We start from the raw sequence: 15,126 nt of genomic DNA on the forward strand, positions 1-15,126 counted from the left end.
ACATTAAAGGCTGTTTTTACGCAATGTATTTATATTTTCTGAATTCACACAGCAGGACTATCACAAGGAGCCATAATTCGTATTTTTTCGTGCACATATAAGGTTTTTATGGCCGTTTGCAACGTGAAAAACGAACCGCAAACTAACTTTACCGACGTCCGACACGTCACCTGCCACCATCCCGGTCTTCAGAAAGACAGCAAAGGCTCCAGCCTCGGCCGCACAGCTAAAGACTACTCCTCCGAAGCGCAAGACTGAGCTTAAAGTGGCTTTGGCCGCTCAGCTCCCCAGCTCTGGGGAACTGCCTGGGCAAAGCACCCAGGGTAAGGACCTGCCTGGTCTATTTCTATCTGGTTTTTCGCGATAAGTTGCGTGAATGTGTGGTGGTTCCATAAATAAATAATGTGGGAAATAAATAAAAAAAATGTTAGTAAATTATATCAGAGAAACATTGAACTTGGGACAAGTGAAATGTGTTTTTCTTTAAAAAAAAAATGCAAAGTATAGTGTTTTATCTGTGACGACTAATATTCCCTGCTTAGCCTGGGGTGATACACTGATTACTCGATTGGTTTCCCCTTGGGAGCTGGTCACCTGTTTGGGGAGGGGGGGGGCGCTGCTCAGAAATACAGAGACTCTGATCGTGAAGCAGCAGCTCCGTGTTTTGCGTTTTCTTAACTATTTACATCTCCCCTCATCAGGTATGAAATCGAAGTAAATGTAATAAGAATGTATCCGTAATTTGTTAAAGTTACGAGAGATGCAAATATTATTCTTTAAAGAGTGAAAGTGTCATTGTTTTTGGATGTTTAACCGTTAGTTTCGAGTACCGTGTGCTACTTACACGTTCCATGCTAATGATGGAGACAGCGTGTTCTTATACTTGGTAACTACAATGTAATGTATTTGGGTGAAATACCGATATATTCATGTTGTGACAGACACAGTATATCAGTTACAAATGTGTGTTCTAAAAGTTAAAGAAGTTAATTAAATAGAGTTCACATACCTTTCTGTATTTTAAATAAAAATGCAGACGGCATTCTGAAGAGTTAATGAGTTAGAACTTTTACATAAAATCGATTGCCACGGTCCATTAAGTTGTGTTTACAATATTTGAGTACACTGAACAAATGTAAAGAATGTTATTGTTATAAATATTATTATAATAAGTCTTCTGAAATCTCTAAAAACATATGTTAAATGTGTTAAAAGGTGCATTAACTGTTGGAGCAGCTATACAGTTCATATGTTTGAAAGGACATTCTAAGGGAAGGTACTATACACATGCCTGTTAAAAATGTATTTCATGCAGCTATAATATGTTCATGCAACTCATGTTCTGGCTATGCTGAAATGGGAAAAAAACTGAATAAAATGTGTTGCCATGCTTTTAATGTTCATGCACAACGAGAAATACAGAGACTCTGATCGTGAAGCAGCAGCTCCGTGTTTTGCGTTTTCTTAACTATTTACATCTCCCCTCATCAGGTGGTGAGGGTACTACATTTTTGGAGGCACCGCTGGGATCTGAATGCAGTGTGAGTTGGCTTCCAGTGACGATAGCCTGCTTCCAGTGCCATTCAGCCCACCACTCAGCCCAGGTGACTAGTGGAGTGAAGACGTTTAGGTGTCCGGATCGAGCCAGGAGGGAAAGTGCAAGCAATCTGAGGTTGATCTTCGATACCAGGAGCGCTGCAGGTTTCCAGCCAGCTAAGGACATTTCTTCTATCGCTATACACCCATCGAGAGACTGAGTAACTAATGGATCACATAGAGGATTTGAAGCTTGAGGTGATAGGAGCAGTATATGCTCTCTCACAAGAAAATTTGACTGAATTATGTGCATTCTTAGGGATTGAGTATGAAGATGCCAGTAGCAAAAGTCGGTCATCCCTTGTTTCTGTAATTGTGAGATATGTCGAGCGAGAGGCATTAGAGGAATTGGAAGATGCCGGCATGTCTGAGCTCTTGTGTCTAAAAGACAAAATATGTGACATTCAGAGGGGTAATGATTTAGAACAACACATAGCACAGACCACGAAGGGAGTGAATGTAAACCCAGTAGCAGAAGTTACAGAGCAGCATAAACTGCAGAAAGAAATTGAGGCTTTACAGTTGGCTTTGCAGGATTTAATAGAGCAAAAACAGAGAGCAGTTAACCACACACCACAACGCACGGGTACACAACAGAACCTAAACGCTATACAAAGTTCTTCCATGTTGCAAAGTCAAAATGTACAGTCAGACACAAGCTCCCATGTGCCGTTAGTGATGCACCGGCCAGTTATGTCCCCATGGAACAGAGAATTTAAAATATCAGGACAGATAGGTGAACCTGGACAAAAAGATAAGCTCACCTTTTCAAGTTTGGCCCATCAGATCGAACATGGATTGAGCAGGGGAATTTCAGAGCTCGAAATAGGGGACGCAGTGATAAGAGCAATCGCACCAGGCATGCAACTGCGCAGCTACCTGGAGGGAAAACCAAATCTAACTCTGCCTGTGCTGAGACGTATATTGAGAGCACACTACCAAGAAAGAGGTGCGACCGAACTGTACAAACAGTTGACCTCTGAGGCACAAAGTAGTAAAGAGACCCCACAAAGTTTCCTCGTTCGGTGTCTTGACTTGCGGCAAAAGATCCTGTTTGCATCTCAGGAAGCAGAATACAGCTTGAAGTACGACCCAGTTTTAGTCCAGAGCATGTTTCTCCACACTGTCCTCACTGGCTTGCAAAGCGACAATATCAGAAGCGATCTGCAACCATACTTGACTAAAATTGATGCAAGTGATGAACTTCTTTTTGATAAAATTAATATCGCTTGTGCTAACGAAACAGAGCGGCAAAACAAGAAGAAGTTTTTAGCTCAACAACATCCCAAATTGCATTCAGTACAGACCACTGCAGTCTCTGCTGAAAGGAAAGAAAAGACATCATGTCATAAAAGCACAGAGAAACGTGAGCCTGACATCTTGAGTGAATTAAAGGAAATCCGAACAGAAATGGCGTTGCTGAAGGATCTCAGTGTAGAGGTTTCTCAGATTAAAGAGTCCATCAGACAACCGCAGGCCTTGCCTACCCAGTCCTCTACTCGTGTGAGAGCTCAGGCCGCCACGTCGCCACCTCAATCTGCATACCCATCTCAAGGTTATGTGCAGTCTTATGGCGGAAGGGGGGAAGCCTTCCAACGACAACAATGGTTCCCAGCACAACGCTACCACCCACCATCAACGCGTGTGAGAAAGTGTTTGGCATGTCAACAAAGTGGGCTGGATGTGTACTGTACTCACTGTTATAGGTGTGGCAGTAGTGATCATTTTTTGGTCGGCTGTAGAGCACGAGGACCAGTGATGTATAGAGAGCAGTCGTTAAACGAGACGGGGTCACGACTGCGGGACGAGGAGTGACCAGTTATGCAATGATGTCCCCATCTAGCTGCACGCAGTGTGGTATCACTGGCTCTAGCCTTAGACTACGACAATGCGCCGCCTGTAGACAAACATTATACTGTTCAAAAGCATGTCAGGCAAATCATTGGGCATGTCATAAAAAACAATGTGATGAGACAGTAAGAGTAAACACACATTCAGCCAAGCAAAGAAATAAAGGGGAAGCCAATAATTCTACACGTGCTGCCTTTATAGGAAAACAGTGTCTAGTGCCGTGTTACATTCATGGTCTCCTTGTCAATGCATTATGGGATACAGGATCTCAGGTTTGTATAGTGGATGAAATGTGGAAGAGGGAACATTTACCAAATATCAGACTGAGAAAGGTGGCTGATGTAATTGATGCACCTGAAGGACTCCGTTTAGTGGCAGCGAATGGACAAGACATACCTTATATAGGATGGATGGAAGTGACTTTTGGCTTAGCATCGAATGAAGTGGAAATGGATAGACTGGTCATACCGGTGTTGGTGATGAGGGGTAGTCAGCTTCATCATCCGATCATCGGATATAATGTGATCGAGCAAATGGTGAGTGACAAGGGAATAACACAGCCCGTCACAAGTGGATTCCAGGGAACAACTCATCCTAGTGCGACAACAGAAACAGTGCAAGCTTTCATCAAACATTAGTGCTGAGACACAATATGAATATACAGTTAAAACAACAAAGGAGAATGTTCATGTGCCCAAACATACATCGGTGCAAGTGGAATGTAGAGTGCAGTCATATCGACCAAAGGAAGAGACTTTGCTCATCTTTGAGCCTGACATCAACTCACAGTGGGCAGAAGGATTGGAGTTCTGCGAGACTATAGTTACTATGCGACCATATACTTCCCCACATATAATTGTCAGTGTACAGAATCCAACGGACCATGACTTGACATTAACCGGAAGGACCGTCATTGGCACAGTTCAAAAAGTACAGGCTGCATATCCAGCTGCAGTTCTGGAAGGACAGGGTTCAACTCCTGAAGGAACTAATAAGGAAGAAACCGATACCAGCCACGCTTCTGACACTAATTGGATTCCGCCAGTTGAATTAAGCCATCTCAGTGAGCTTGAAAAACAAATCGTGCAACAGATGTTAAAGGAAGAAGCAGCTTCATTTTCAAAATCTGAGAATGACATTGGTTGTGTGGAGAATCTACAACTGGCTATTTCATTGAAGGACACTATTCCAGTTGCACGAACTTACCAGTCAGTCCCTAAACCTCTATACCAAGAGATGAAAGATTATTTGCACGATCTTATCGCACAAAGATGGGTACGAAAATCAAATTCGCCATATGCATCACCAGTAGTATGCGTGCGAAAAAAAGATGGAAGTTTACGCCTGTGCATTGATTATAGGGAATTGAACCGGAAAACGCATCCTGACAGGCAGCCTATTCCCCGCGTGCAAGACATAATGGACAACTTGGGCGGAAATTCTTGGTTTTCACTTCTTGACCAAGGAAAAGCGTATCATCAGGGTTTTATGGCTAAGGAGAGCCGACCCTTAACAGCTTTTGTGACCCCTTGGGGTTTATATGAATGGATTAGGATACCGTTTGGCCTAATGAACGCACCCTCAGCTTTCCAGCGATGCATGGAGGAATGTCTGGGCGAGCTAAGAGATACCATCTGCGTTCCTTACCTGGATGATACGTTAGTTTTCAGTCGAACCTTTGAAGACCATGTGAAGGATGTAAGGAGAGTCCTGCAAAGGTTGAGACAATATGGGATAAAACTGAAGCCCACCAAGTGTGAATTGTTCAGACGTGAGGTGCGATACCTTGGGAGGATTGTCTCTGAGGAAGGTAGTAAAATGGATCCGGCCGATACAGCTGCCGTGAGAAATCTGAAAGATATAAGGCCAAACACAGTGGGACAGTTGAGGGCCATAATGGGTCTGTTGAGCTATTATCGACAGTATATACGAGATTTCTCCAAAAGCGCGAGTCCATTGTATGATCTGTTGAAGGACACCGAGACAGGGAAGGCCAAATGTAACGGGACAAAGGTTCAACAGGATAAAGGAAAGAAAAAGGGAGTACCTTCACATAGACCGATTGTGTGGACAGACAAGCATCAGGAGATATTGGAGGGGCTGATAGACTGTTTGATTGAGCCACCAGTACTTGCGTTCCCGGACTTCTCACAGCCGTTTGTACTTCATACTGACGCCTCAAATCAGGGACTCGGGGCAGTCCTATATCAGCCACAGGGTGGAAAACTTAGGGTTATTGCTTATGGGTCCCGGACATTGACGGTTGCAGAAAAGAAGTATCACCTCCACTCAGGGAAATTGGAATTTCTTGCTCTGAAGTGGGCTGTCACAGAAAAATTTAGGGATTATTTATACTATGCACCTACCTTTACCATATACAGCGACAATAACCCACTTACATACGTCTTAACCAGTGCAAAGTTGAATACGACAGGATGTAGATGGGTGGCCGAACTGGCAGATTTTCATTTTAATATCAAATATCGGCCTGGCAAAGAAAATGTGGACGCAGACAGCCTATCAAGAATGCCCTTAGATATTGAGACTCTGATGGAAGAATGCACAGAGGAAGTACCAGCTGACTGTGTTGGAGCGACCGTCCAGTCGGTAGAGATACCACATCCCAATTTCTCCTGGACTGCAGTTATTTCTCTTGACGACACCGTAGCATCCGAGCAAGCAGGTGAGCCATTACCTGTAGAGGAGATCATACAAGCACAGAAAAATGATGACCACATTGGACCTGTTCTACAGATTAAGCTTTCAGGTAAAAAGCCAACAGGACATCTGTTTAAGACCTTGAGTGCCAAAAGTAAATGCTTACTGCGTAGTTGGGAAAAACTTCACCTAGGAGACGATGGCATCCTCCGCAGAAAGACGAACACTCGGACACAGCTAGTTCTACCTACGAAGTACAAGCAGCATGTTTTGAGAGAATTACATGATAACATGGGCCATCAAGGTCTTGATCGAACCATGTCCTTAATAGGAGAAAGGTTCTACTGGCCACAAATGCACAATGATGTTAATCACTACGTCACCAAGAGTTGTGTTTGCCTGAAACAAAAGAAACCGAGTAAGGAAACCAGGGCACCACTTCAGAACATCGTTACCACTCACCCATTCGAGCTTGTCTCCATTGACTTCTTGCATTTGGATGAATGTAAAGGAGGGTATCAGTATATCTTAATCATAGTCGATCACTTTACACGATTCGCGCAAGCGTATGCAACTACCTCAAAATCAGCTAAAACTGTTGTTGATAAGCTGTTTAATGACTATGCTCTGAAGTTTGGGTTCCCGCAAAGGATCCATCATGACCAGGGGGGGGAGTTTGACAACCAGCTGGTTGCTCAATTGAAGAAGAGTTGTGGAGTTGCTGGATCAAGGACCACGCCGTATCATCCCCAAGGAAATGGGCAGGTCGAGCGTTTCAACAGAACGTTACTTCAGATGTTGAAGACGCTGACTGAAAATCAGAAAGCAAATTGGAAGGAATCACTAAACAAACTAATTTTTGCGTATAACAACACTAAATGTGAAGTCACTGGGTTTTCGCCATTCTACTTACTGTTCGGAAGATCCCCGAGGTTACCCGTTGATCTACTGTTCGGTTTAACACCTGAAACAGAGACTATTGATTATAGGGAGTATGTAAGGAAATGGCGACAAGAGATGCAGGAAGCATTGGAAATCACTAGACAGACTGAAAAAAAGGTGGCAGATAGGAACAAGAGAAACTATGATGGGAAAGTGCGAGGCTCTATGTTATGTCCTGGGGATCGCGTTTTAGTAAAGAACTTGACGCCTAGAGGTGGGACTGGGAAGCTTCGAAACCACTGGGAAGATGTTGTACACACAGTAGTCCGTCAAATGGGAGGAGAGGGCCCAATTTATGAAGTGAAACCTGAGTGGGGTAAAGGAAGATCACGTGTTCTCCACCATAACCTCTTGATGCCTTGTGATTATCTGCCATTGGAGATTGACCTGGGGAAGGAAGGAAAGACAAAGGGGCCAGTAAAAAGATCAAAGCAAGTAAAAAGATGGGAACCAGGCCCAGGAGAAGAGAATGAAGAAGAGGAAGATTATCCTTATTATTGTTACCAACCTGTGATCCAGCCTCAGCAGCCTGGCCAAGGAGGCATTGAATTCGGAGATGGAAACGTACCTGAAGTCCAGTTTCAGAAACCTGAGAAGGGAAACAGGGGGTTAGCAAGTGAAGATTTACCAGTTGTCGAGTCTGACGAACCTACACAGGGGAGGGAAGAAATCAGTCCAGAGGCAGAAAAGGACTGTACAAAAAGAGTTCAAATGGAACATGAGGAGATACCTCAACAGGTAGTTGAGGTGATGGAAGAGGAACAACCTGGGGGGAGACTTGACGACATGGACGATGTGCCGGTAACACCGAGTGGGAGTGACAGGGAGACAGGACGAGAATATAGATGGCCTAGGAGAGAAAGGAGGCCCCCAAAGACATTTACTTATGATTGTTTGGGTACTCCAGCATGTTATAATGTAGGGCATGCGAATACAATAGCGTTTCAATCCATGCCATATGAGAGGCAGAATTTAACTCCATGGACTTACTTCGTGCAACGGTATGAGCCAGCCTACTCATACCTCTATTGAAGAGATTGAGTTCATGGGGAAAATAAATGAAGTTTGAAGAAGGGAGACCATGTACTTCCTAACATATTCCTAACTCTATCTGTAACATGCAGTGTGTACAAAGCAATGGGCCATTTCAGACAAACTGTAAGGCACTAATGCTATAGGATACTGTCAAGGGGCATTACGTCTCTTGTTTGGGGTTGTGACCAGGGAGAGTAATGTCGGGACGACATTTATTTTGACGGGGAGAGTGTGGTGGTTCCATAAATAAATAATGTGGGAAATAAATTAAAAAAATGTTAGTAAATTATATCAGAGAAACATTGAACTTGGGACAAGTGAAATGTGTTTTTCTTTAAAAAAAAATGCAAAGTATAGTGTTTTATCTGTGACGACTAATATTCCCTGCTTAGCCTGGGGTGATACACTGATTACTCGATTGGTTTCCCCTTGGGAGCTGGTCACCTGTTTGGGGAGGGGGGGGGCGCTGCTCAGAAATACAGAGACTCTGATCGTGAAGCAGCAGCTCCGTGTTTTGCGTTTTCTTAACTATTTACATCTCCCCTCATCAGGTATGAAATCGAAGTAAATGTAATAAGAATGTATCCGTAATTTGTTAAAGTTACGAGAGATGCAAATATTATTCTTTAAAGAGTGAAAGTGTCATTGTTTTTGGATGTTTAACCGTTAGTTTCGAGTACCGTGTGCTACTTACACGTTCCATGCTAATGATGGAGACAGCGTGTTCTTATACTTGGTAACTACAATGTAATGTATTTGGGTGAAATACCGATATATTCATGTTGTGACAGACACAGTATATCAGTTACAAATGTGTGTTCTAAAAGTTAAAGAAGTTAATTAAATAGAGTTCACATACCTTTCTGTATTTTAAATAAAAATGCAGACGGCATTCTGAAGAGTTAATGAGTTAGAACTTTTACATAAAATCGATTGCCACGGTCCATTAAGTTGTGTTTACAATATTTGAGTACACTGAACAAATGTAAAGAATGTTATTGTTATAAATATTATTATAATAAGTCTTCTGAAATCTCTAAAAACATATGTTAAATGTGTTAAAAGGTGCATTAACTGTTGGAGCAGCTATACAGTTCATATGTTTGAAAGGACATTCTAAGGGAAGGTACTATACACATGCCTGTTAAAAATGTATTTCATGCAGCTATAATATGTTCATGCAACTCATGTTCTGGCTATGCTGAAATGGGAAAAAAACTGAATAAAATGTGTTGCTATGCTTTTAATGTTCATGCACAACGAGAAATACAGAGACTCTGATCGTGAAGCAGCAGCTCCGTGTTTTGCGTTTTCTTAACTATTTACATCTCCCCTCATCAGGTGGTGAGGGTACTACAAATGCCTAAGTTAGTGTGCTTTGGGTCTGCATACACGTCGTTCTCCTGACAAATAATTATGCCTGATTTCAAAGACCTGAAGTTAAACTCTAAAGCCATGACCCCCGTACGTTTGATTGTACGCGTGCGCGTGAACAAATATTTACTGAAAAACTGTGTTTATTAAAATAACTAATGCTTTATTCTGTCAAAGTTTTAAAATATGTTTTTGATGCTGCTTACTATAGTTCCTATACGGACCTACTCCCCGGAGTCAGCGACAACACGTTCATGTTAAAGAGAATTATTTCTAGTTTAAAACTAGTGGCATGGTGGCTTAATTTTAACCATCCCCGCTTCTGGGTTAATGTCGTACGCTCATTTTAACAAGGATTACCGGCGTTATTCCTTGATTCTTGTTGTTGAAAATGTTTAGGGCACTTTATTATTCAAATTGGCAGAAAAGTGCTTCATTACTTTAAAAAACGTCATGGTTAAGGGGACTTATTTGAAATAGCGTGCGCTCCGTTTGTTGCTACCATTTTGAAATGGGGTGTCTTACGAATCATTTATTCTTTGTTTAATGCATGGTTTCGTGTAAACATCTGCGACGGTTTATGACTACACCATATGTCTAATAGCCTGGGAGCGGATGATTCTACCCCATGTTTAATAACTTGTGAACGGATGACCAGTCTATATCAAAGCCAGTGGCCTGTTTGATTCTACCCCCATGTTTCCTCCGGCAGGTGCGAACTTCCGTGCATGTCCGCTGTGATATGCTTAGCAGACACGTTTGATGTTTTTAGCCCTTAAAAATAATATTCCCATGGCATTATTCTAACATAGTGTGACCGGTAGTACGTTGAGGCGAGTTGTCGCTCCCCTGTTGGTCGCATGCAAATTTAGATCACGGGGGTGTGGCTCTCTACCGGTGCAGCTTTTTAGTTTAATTAAGACATCCGGGTCTTCAGACATCCGGTTATTAAAAGGCATGGTTGTCCGGTTAGTTGGTGTTCAGTGTTGCCAAGTCCGCTTATTATAAGCGACTTTGGGCTTGTTTTTTTGTAAAGTCGCTTACAAATATTGATAGTCGCGGGTCGCGTTTTTTTGGGCTTCTTTCTAAAGTGTAGTTGCTTATTTGGGCTTGATCCCAGCTCCATAATAAGTTATCAAGCAGATATTTTCTAATATGTTATTTAAACCATAGACAGATATAAACGATTTAAACGTAGGAGTTTGTCTAGACTGTTCCCTCTGTCCCTCCCTCCCTCCCCTTTCCCCATACACACAGGAGACAGCAGTTTTTTCCCACCCGCATCCTGCTTCTAATTGGCTCTGACCCAGATGGCAACGAGTACTAGCCAATCATAGGCAGGGCAGGGCAATCTTTTTTCTGGTTAGGAAAACGTCAGTGAGTGAGTGATTTAAAGTTTAAATGAATGCACGCGAGTTGTGACTGATGGTGACTGACTGGAATGTAGGAATGTTTTTTTGGAAGAACAAATGCCCGGGACAAAGTGGGCGAAATACAGCAAGAGATATAACAAAGACTGGGAGAAAGAGAAAGGAGTAAAAGAATGGATTCAACCCGTCGCGGGGGATGACTCAAAAGCACTGTGCAGAGTATGTAAGTGTGAAATACGTGCACACCACGCGGACCTCGTACAACATGCTAGCAGACAAACATAAAAAAAATGCAGCACCGTTCTCAATGAGGCTTACGGACATTGGGTTTGCGGTCTCCAAACAGAACGAATCGAGACAGAGAGCTGAGCTGAAGGTAGCCACCTATGTAGCTTGTCACACATCTATTAAATCAGTCGATCACCTTGGGGAGTTAATGTGCTCAACTTGTGACAGACATCAAAATGCACCGGACAAAATGCACGGCATTAATTAACCATGCCATTGCTCCGTGTATGTTTAAAGACCTTCAGAGGGATATTGGAGGTGCTGAATACTCCCTTGTTATTGATGAAAGCACAGACATTTCATCTGTCAAGCAACTCTGTGTGGTAATCCGCTATTTCAGTATGACACTGAATAAAATTGTCCACCTTTTTGGGTTTAATAAACTTGGAGGGTGAAACAGCAGAGGCTATTGCCTCCACTCTGACCCGTTTTCTACAGAGTATTGAACTGGACATCAAAAAGTGCATTGGATTAGGTACAGATGGCTGCAGTGTCATGGTAGGGAAGAGGAATTCAGTGTACACTCACCTTCTCCAGAAAAACCCAAATCTCCAGCTGCTCAAGTGCGTGTGCCATTCTATACAGCTGTGTGTAAGCAAGGCAGTGGAGACCCTCCCACGCAACCTTGAATACTTAGTCTCTCATTCTCACAACTGGTTTTCCCACAGTGCTCTTCGCCGCCGTGAGTATGCAAAGATCTACAGCCTCATCAATCCTGGTGAAATCCCTTTGATGCTTGTACAGATGTCAGGGACACGGTGGCTTTCCATCCATGATTGCTGTTCGCGCATACTCAATCAGTGGGATGAACTGAAGCTTCACTTTCAGCTAACCAAAGACCACCAGAGATGTTATGATGCTGAAATCCTGCACCAGATGTACAGTGATCCTGTTAACAAACTGTACCTGCTGTTTTTAATGCCTTTTCTACAAGAATTCAACAGGATCAACAAGCTGTTCCAGCAGGACACGGGCAATCCATTCAAAATGTTGGAGTGTCTGCTTCATTTCTTTCGCTGCCTCATCTCCAGAGTGGTGAGACCTGGAATGATCCCCACATCAGATGAACAACTGCTTGCAATTGACATAACAGACCCCAGTGTTTTGTTACCCGTGGGTGCAGTCAATTATGGGGTCACCTTCATGATGGCATTGGATGAGGCAAGAATGGAGAGCACGGCTGAAAGAAATATGAAGAGCAGGTGCCGTGACTTCTTGGTGAAAGCGGGCAGACAAGTGCAACAGAGACTTCCAGGTAACATCCAGATATGGAAATCTATGACTGTGTTCAGTCCGACTATCATCCTGTCACAAACTAAACCACAGCTCAGCTCAGTCTCAATGCTGAAGCTCTACTCTGGTGATCTTGCAGCTCTTGAAACACAGTATCAGGCTGTTTCATATCTCCCATGGACAAACAAAGAGGACAGCCAGGCAGAGGCCTTTTGGGTTGAAGTGCTCAATTACAAAGACAGCAGTGGAGACCACACTTTTAAAAAAACTTGCCCTCTTTTCTCTGTCATTGTTTGCAATGCCTTTGAGCAATGCTGACGTAGAACGAGTGTTCTCACAGATGAGCCTGGTCAAGTCCAAACTGAGGAACAGAATGGGACAAGAAACTCTCAGCAGCATACTCCACATAAAATACGGACTGAGAAGACAAGGCTTGTGCTGCAAGGACTTTGCCCCAAGCCAAGAGATGTTCCAGCGCTTCAATAGTCGCATGTACTCTGTGAGTGGAGCATCAGAGAGCAGGGAGATGGATGCATATGAAGACAGTGAAGATGAATTTTAATTAAGGTAAGCACTGTTGCTGTATATTTTTTATTAGAGCTAGGATATGATGCTAAGAAGGAAAGTTGTTTTTGATGAATGATGATAATCCTCAAAGTACTGTAATATTTAATGAGATTTAGGGAATCCTAAGTATCCATCTTCTAGTGTTATAGCTGAAGTATATTTTGACTGTATCCCTCATTAGAAAATCTTACCTTTTCTTTCTGCAGCACAAGCTCTGGCCTCTACACATGAAGGAAACAGCAGTGGAGGTATGAAGATACTAGAGGTCGACCGATGTATCGGTTTTGCCGATTAATCGGCACCGATTAGTTGATTCCCGGAACTATCGGTTATCGGCAAAAATCCACGCCGATAGTTTTTCCAGGTTGCGTCAGAGCTGAAGCGGCTGAGAACGGTCTGTTGTCCTTATACAGTGCGAGAGCCAACATATATATCTATGGCAAGAGCCACCTCTATAGGCGAAAATCGCTGTAAAGCACATGCTTTTGTTTTGACACGTGATACTGTTAGTTGCAAGGAGAGCGCAAGCTGCCTGGAGAGAGCGCGGTGCACGGACAACGCTGACACTTCAAATGCACGTTTAAAACATAGACAGCGAAAAGGTATGTATACAGTACACTACAGTACATGTTTTCATCTCAATATAAAGTAATTAATTTGTTGATTAGATTCTGCATTGGAGAAAGAACAGCAGTATGTTTGTCGACAAGGCTGAGAGGACGCTAACATTAGCAGTACATCAAGCGGTTAAAATAATGTGGCAAAAATACACGCAAGTCCGACCCAAATGTTTAATGTCATGATTGTTACCATCAGGAATGCATTCGATTTCAGTTCTTTTTATCTTCAGGCACAGGGTGCGATTTGCCGGGGGGATCCGACTGGAGCGCTTTGAAACAGTGAATCTTTTTGCGACGCAGTGTTTTACTGATTCGGAGTTTCAAAAAGCTCTGTTGATACTTTGCTCACCTTCTCTATATAATATATTTGTTATTTGAAATGAAATCATTACTATTATAGGCCTAACTTACGATGTTTTTATTAAATTTATCACGTACTGTAATACAGCTCCCTTCGTATTAAAACCATTTCATGATGTGACACTCATTATCTGGTTCTTGCCTAAAAAGACGGGTATAATAATGAGCGTTGTTAACAGATTACACAAACAGTTTGGTCAACCTCTGTCTATGGAGAGAGAAAAAAGTTTTCAAAATAGAAGCAAATATAATGGGAGACTACACATATAATATACATTTATATAATTAATATTATATATATAATTATAATATATAATTATTATAATTCATTTTGTATGTAACTTTTTATTTATTTATTTGGAGTGTTACTTTGTTTCAGTTTGAAAGCATGTCTTTAATTTACCTCAATATTTATTAATATATTCATATTTATTTCATATAGCACATTTTCATGACTCAGTACTGTTTTTTTGTTTGGTTTTTGTAATAAAGTTTAGTACTATTTTACATGTAGTGTTGTGTTTTAATTTAGTTTTTTTTTTTTTAATCCAGTATCCATTTTAAAAACTATCGGTTAATTAATCGGTTATCGGCAAGTACGGACCAACCTAGCTATCGGTAAAATTCAATATCGGTCGACCTCTAGGAGATACATCTGAAGACATCAGTACAAGGCCATGTTCTACAGAGAGTGAAACTGCCTACCCTGTACCTGTCCTGTGGCATCTTAAGCTCATGCCACTTTGTGGTGAACCAAAGAGGGCCAATCAAAGTCAAATGTCACTCACACACACACACACACACACCCACCACAACTTAACAAGAGGATACACTGTAAAAAAAAAAAAAAATAGTCGAATTTACGGTGAATTACTGGCAGCTGTGGTTGCCAGAAGTTCACCGTAAAAAATAGTGTTAATGTAATAAACATAACGGTATACTATTTTGGTAACCATAAATTTCACAGTAAAAAATTGTTTATTACTATGAATAAAAAAATTACCATAAACCTGTTTATGGTAATTCATGTGAAAACTACAGACATCCTGTTAACTTGATTACAGTCTCCCACTGCGAAATACAGTGAAACACAATACGGTATTTTATTGTAAAATTCAATATTACTGTAAATTATTGGCAGATGTGGTTGCCAGAATTTCACCGTGAAAAATAGTGATAATGTAGAATACATAACAGTATACTTTGTTGAAATTCACAATGAAGCACTTTTT

General features: G+C 41.9%; 1 long non-coding RNA gene across 2 annotated transcripts; it reads left to right on the forward strand.

Moving 5' to 3' along the window:
• The first annotated feature begins 164 nt into the window (after window positions 1-164).
• LOC111835164 (uncharacterized) lies at window positions 165-14,401 on the forward strand. Of its 2 annotated transcripts, none has more exons than XR_011984589.1 (4): window positions 165-323; window positions 1,492-12,914; window positions 13,121-13,516; window positions 13,765-14,401. It is a non-coding gene; the product is annotated as an uncharacterized lncRNA (long non-coding RNA). The 2 variants fall into 2 exon arrangements; XR_011984590.1 differs by having other exon boundaries at window positions 10,714-12,914.
• Window positions 14,402-15,126: the final 725 nt, after the last annotated feature.

Source organism: Paramormyrops kingsleyae, chromosome 21 (genome assembly GCF_048594095.1).
Source record: "Paramormyrops kingsleyae isolate MSU_618 chromosome 21, PKINGS_0.4, whole genome shotgun sequence".
In the NCBI taxonomy this organism is placed as follows: Eukaryota; Metazoa; Chordata; class Actinopteri; order Osteoglossiformes; family Mormyridae; genus Paramormyrops; species Paramormyrops kingsleyae.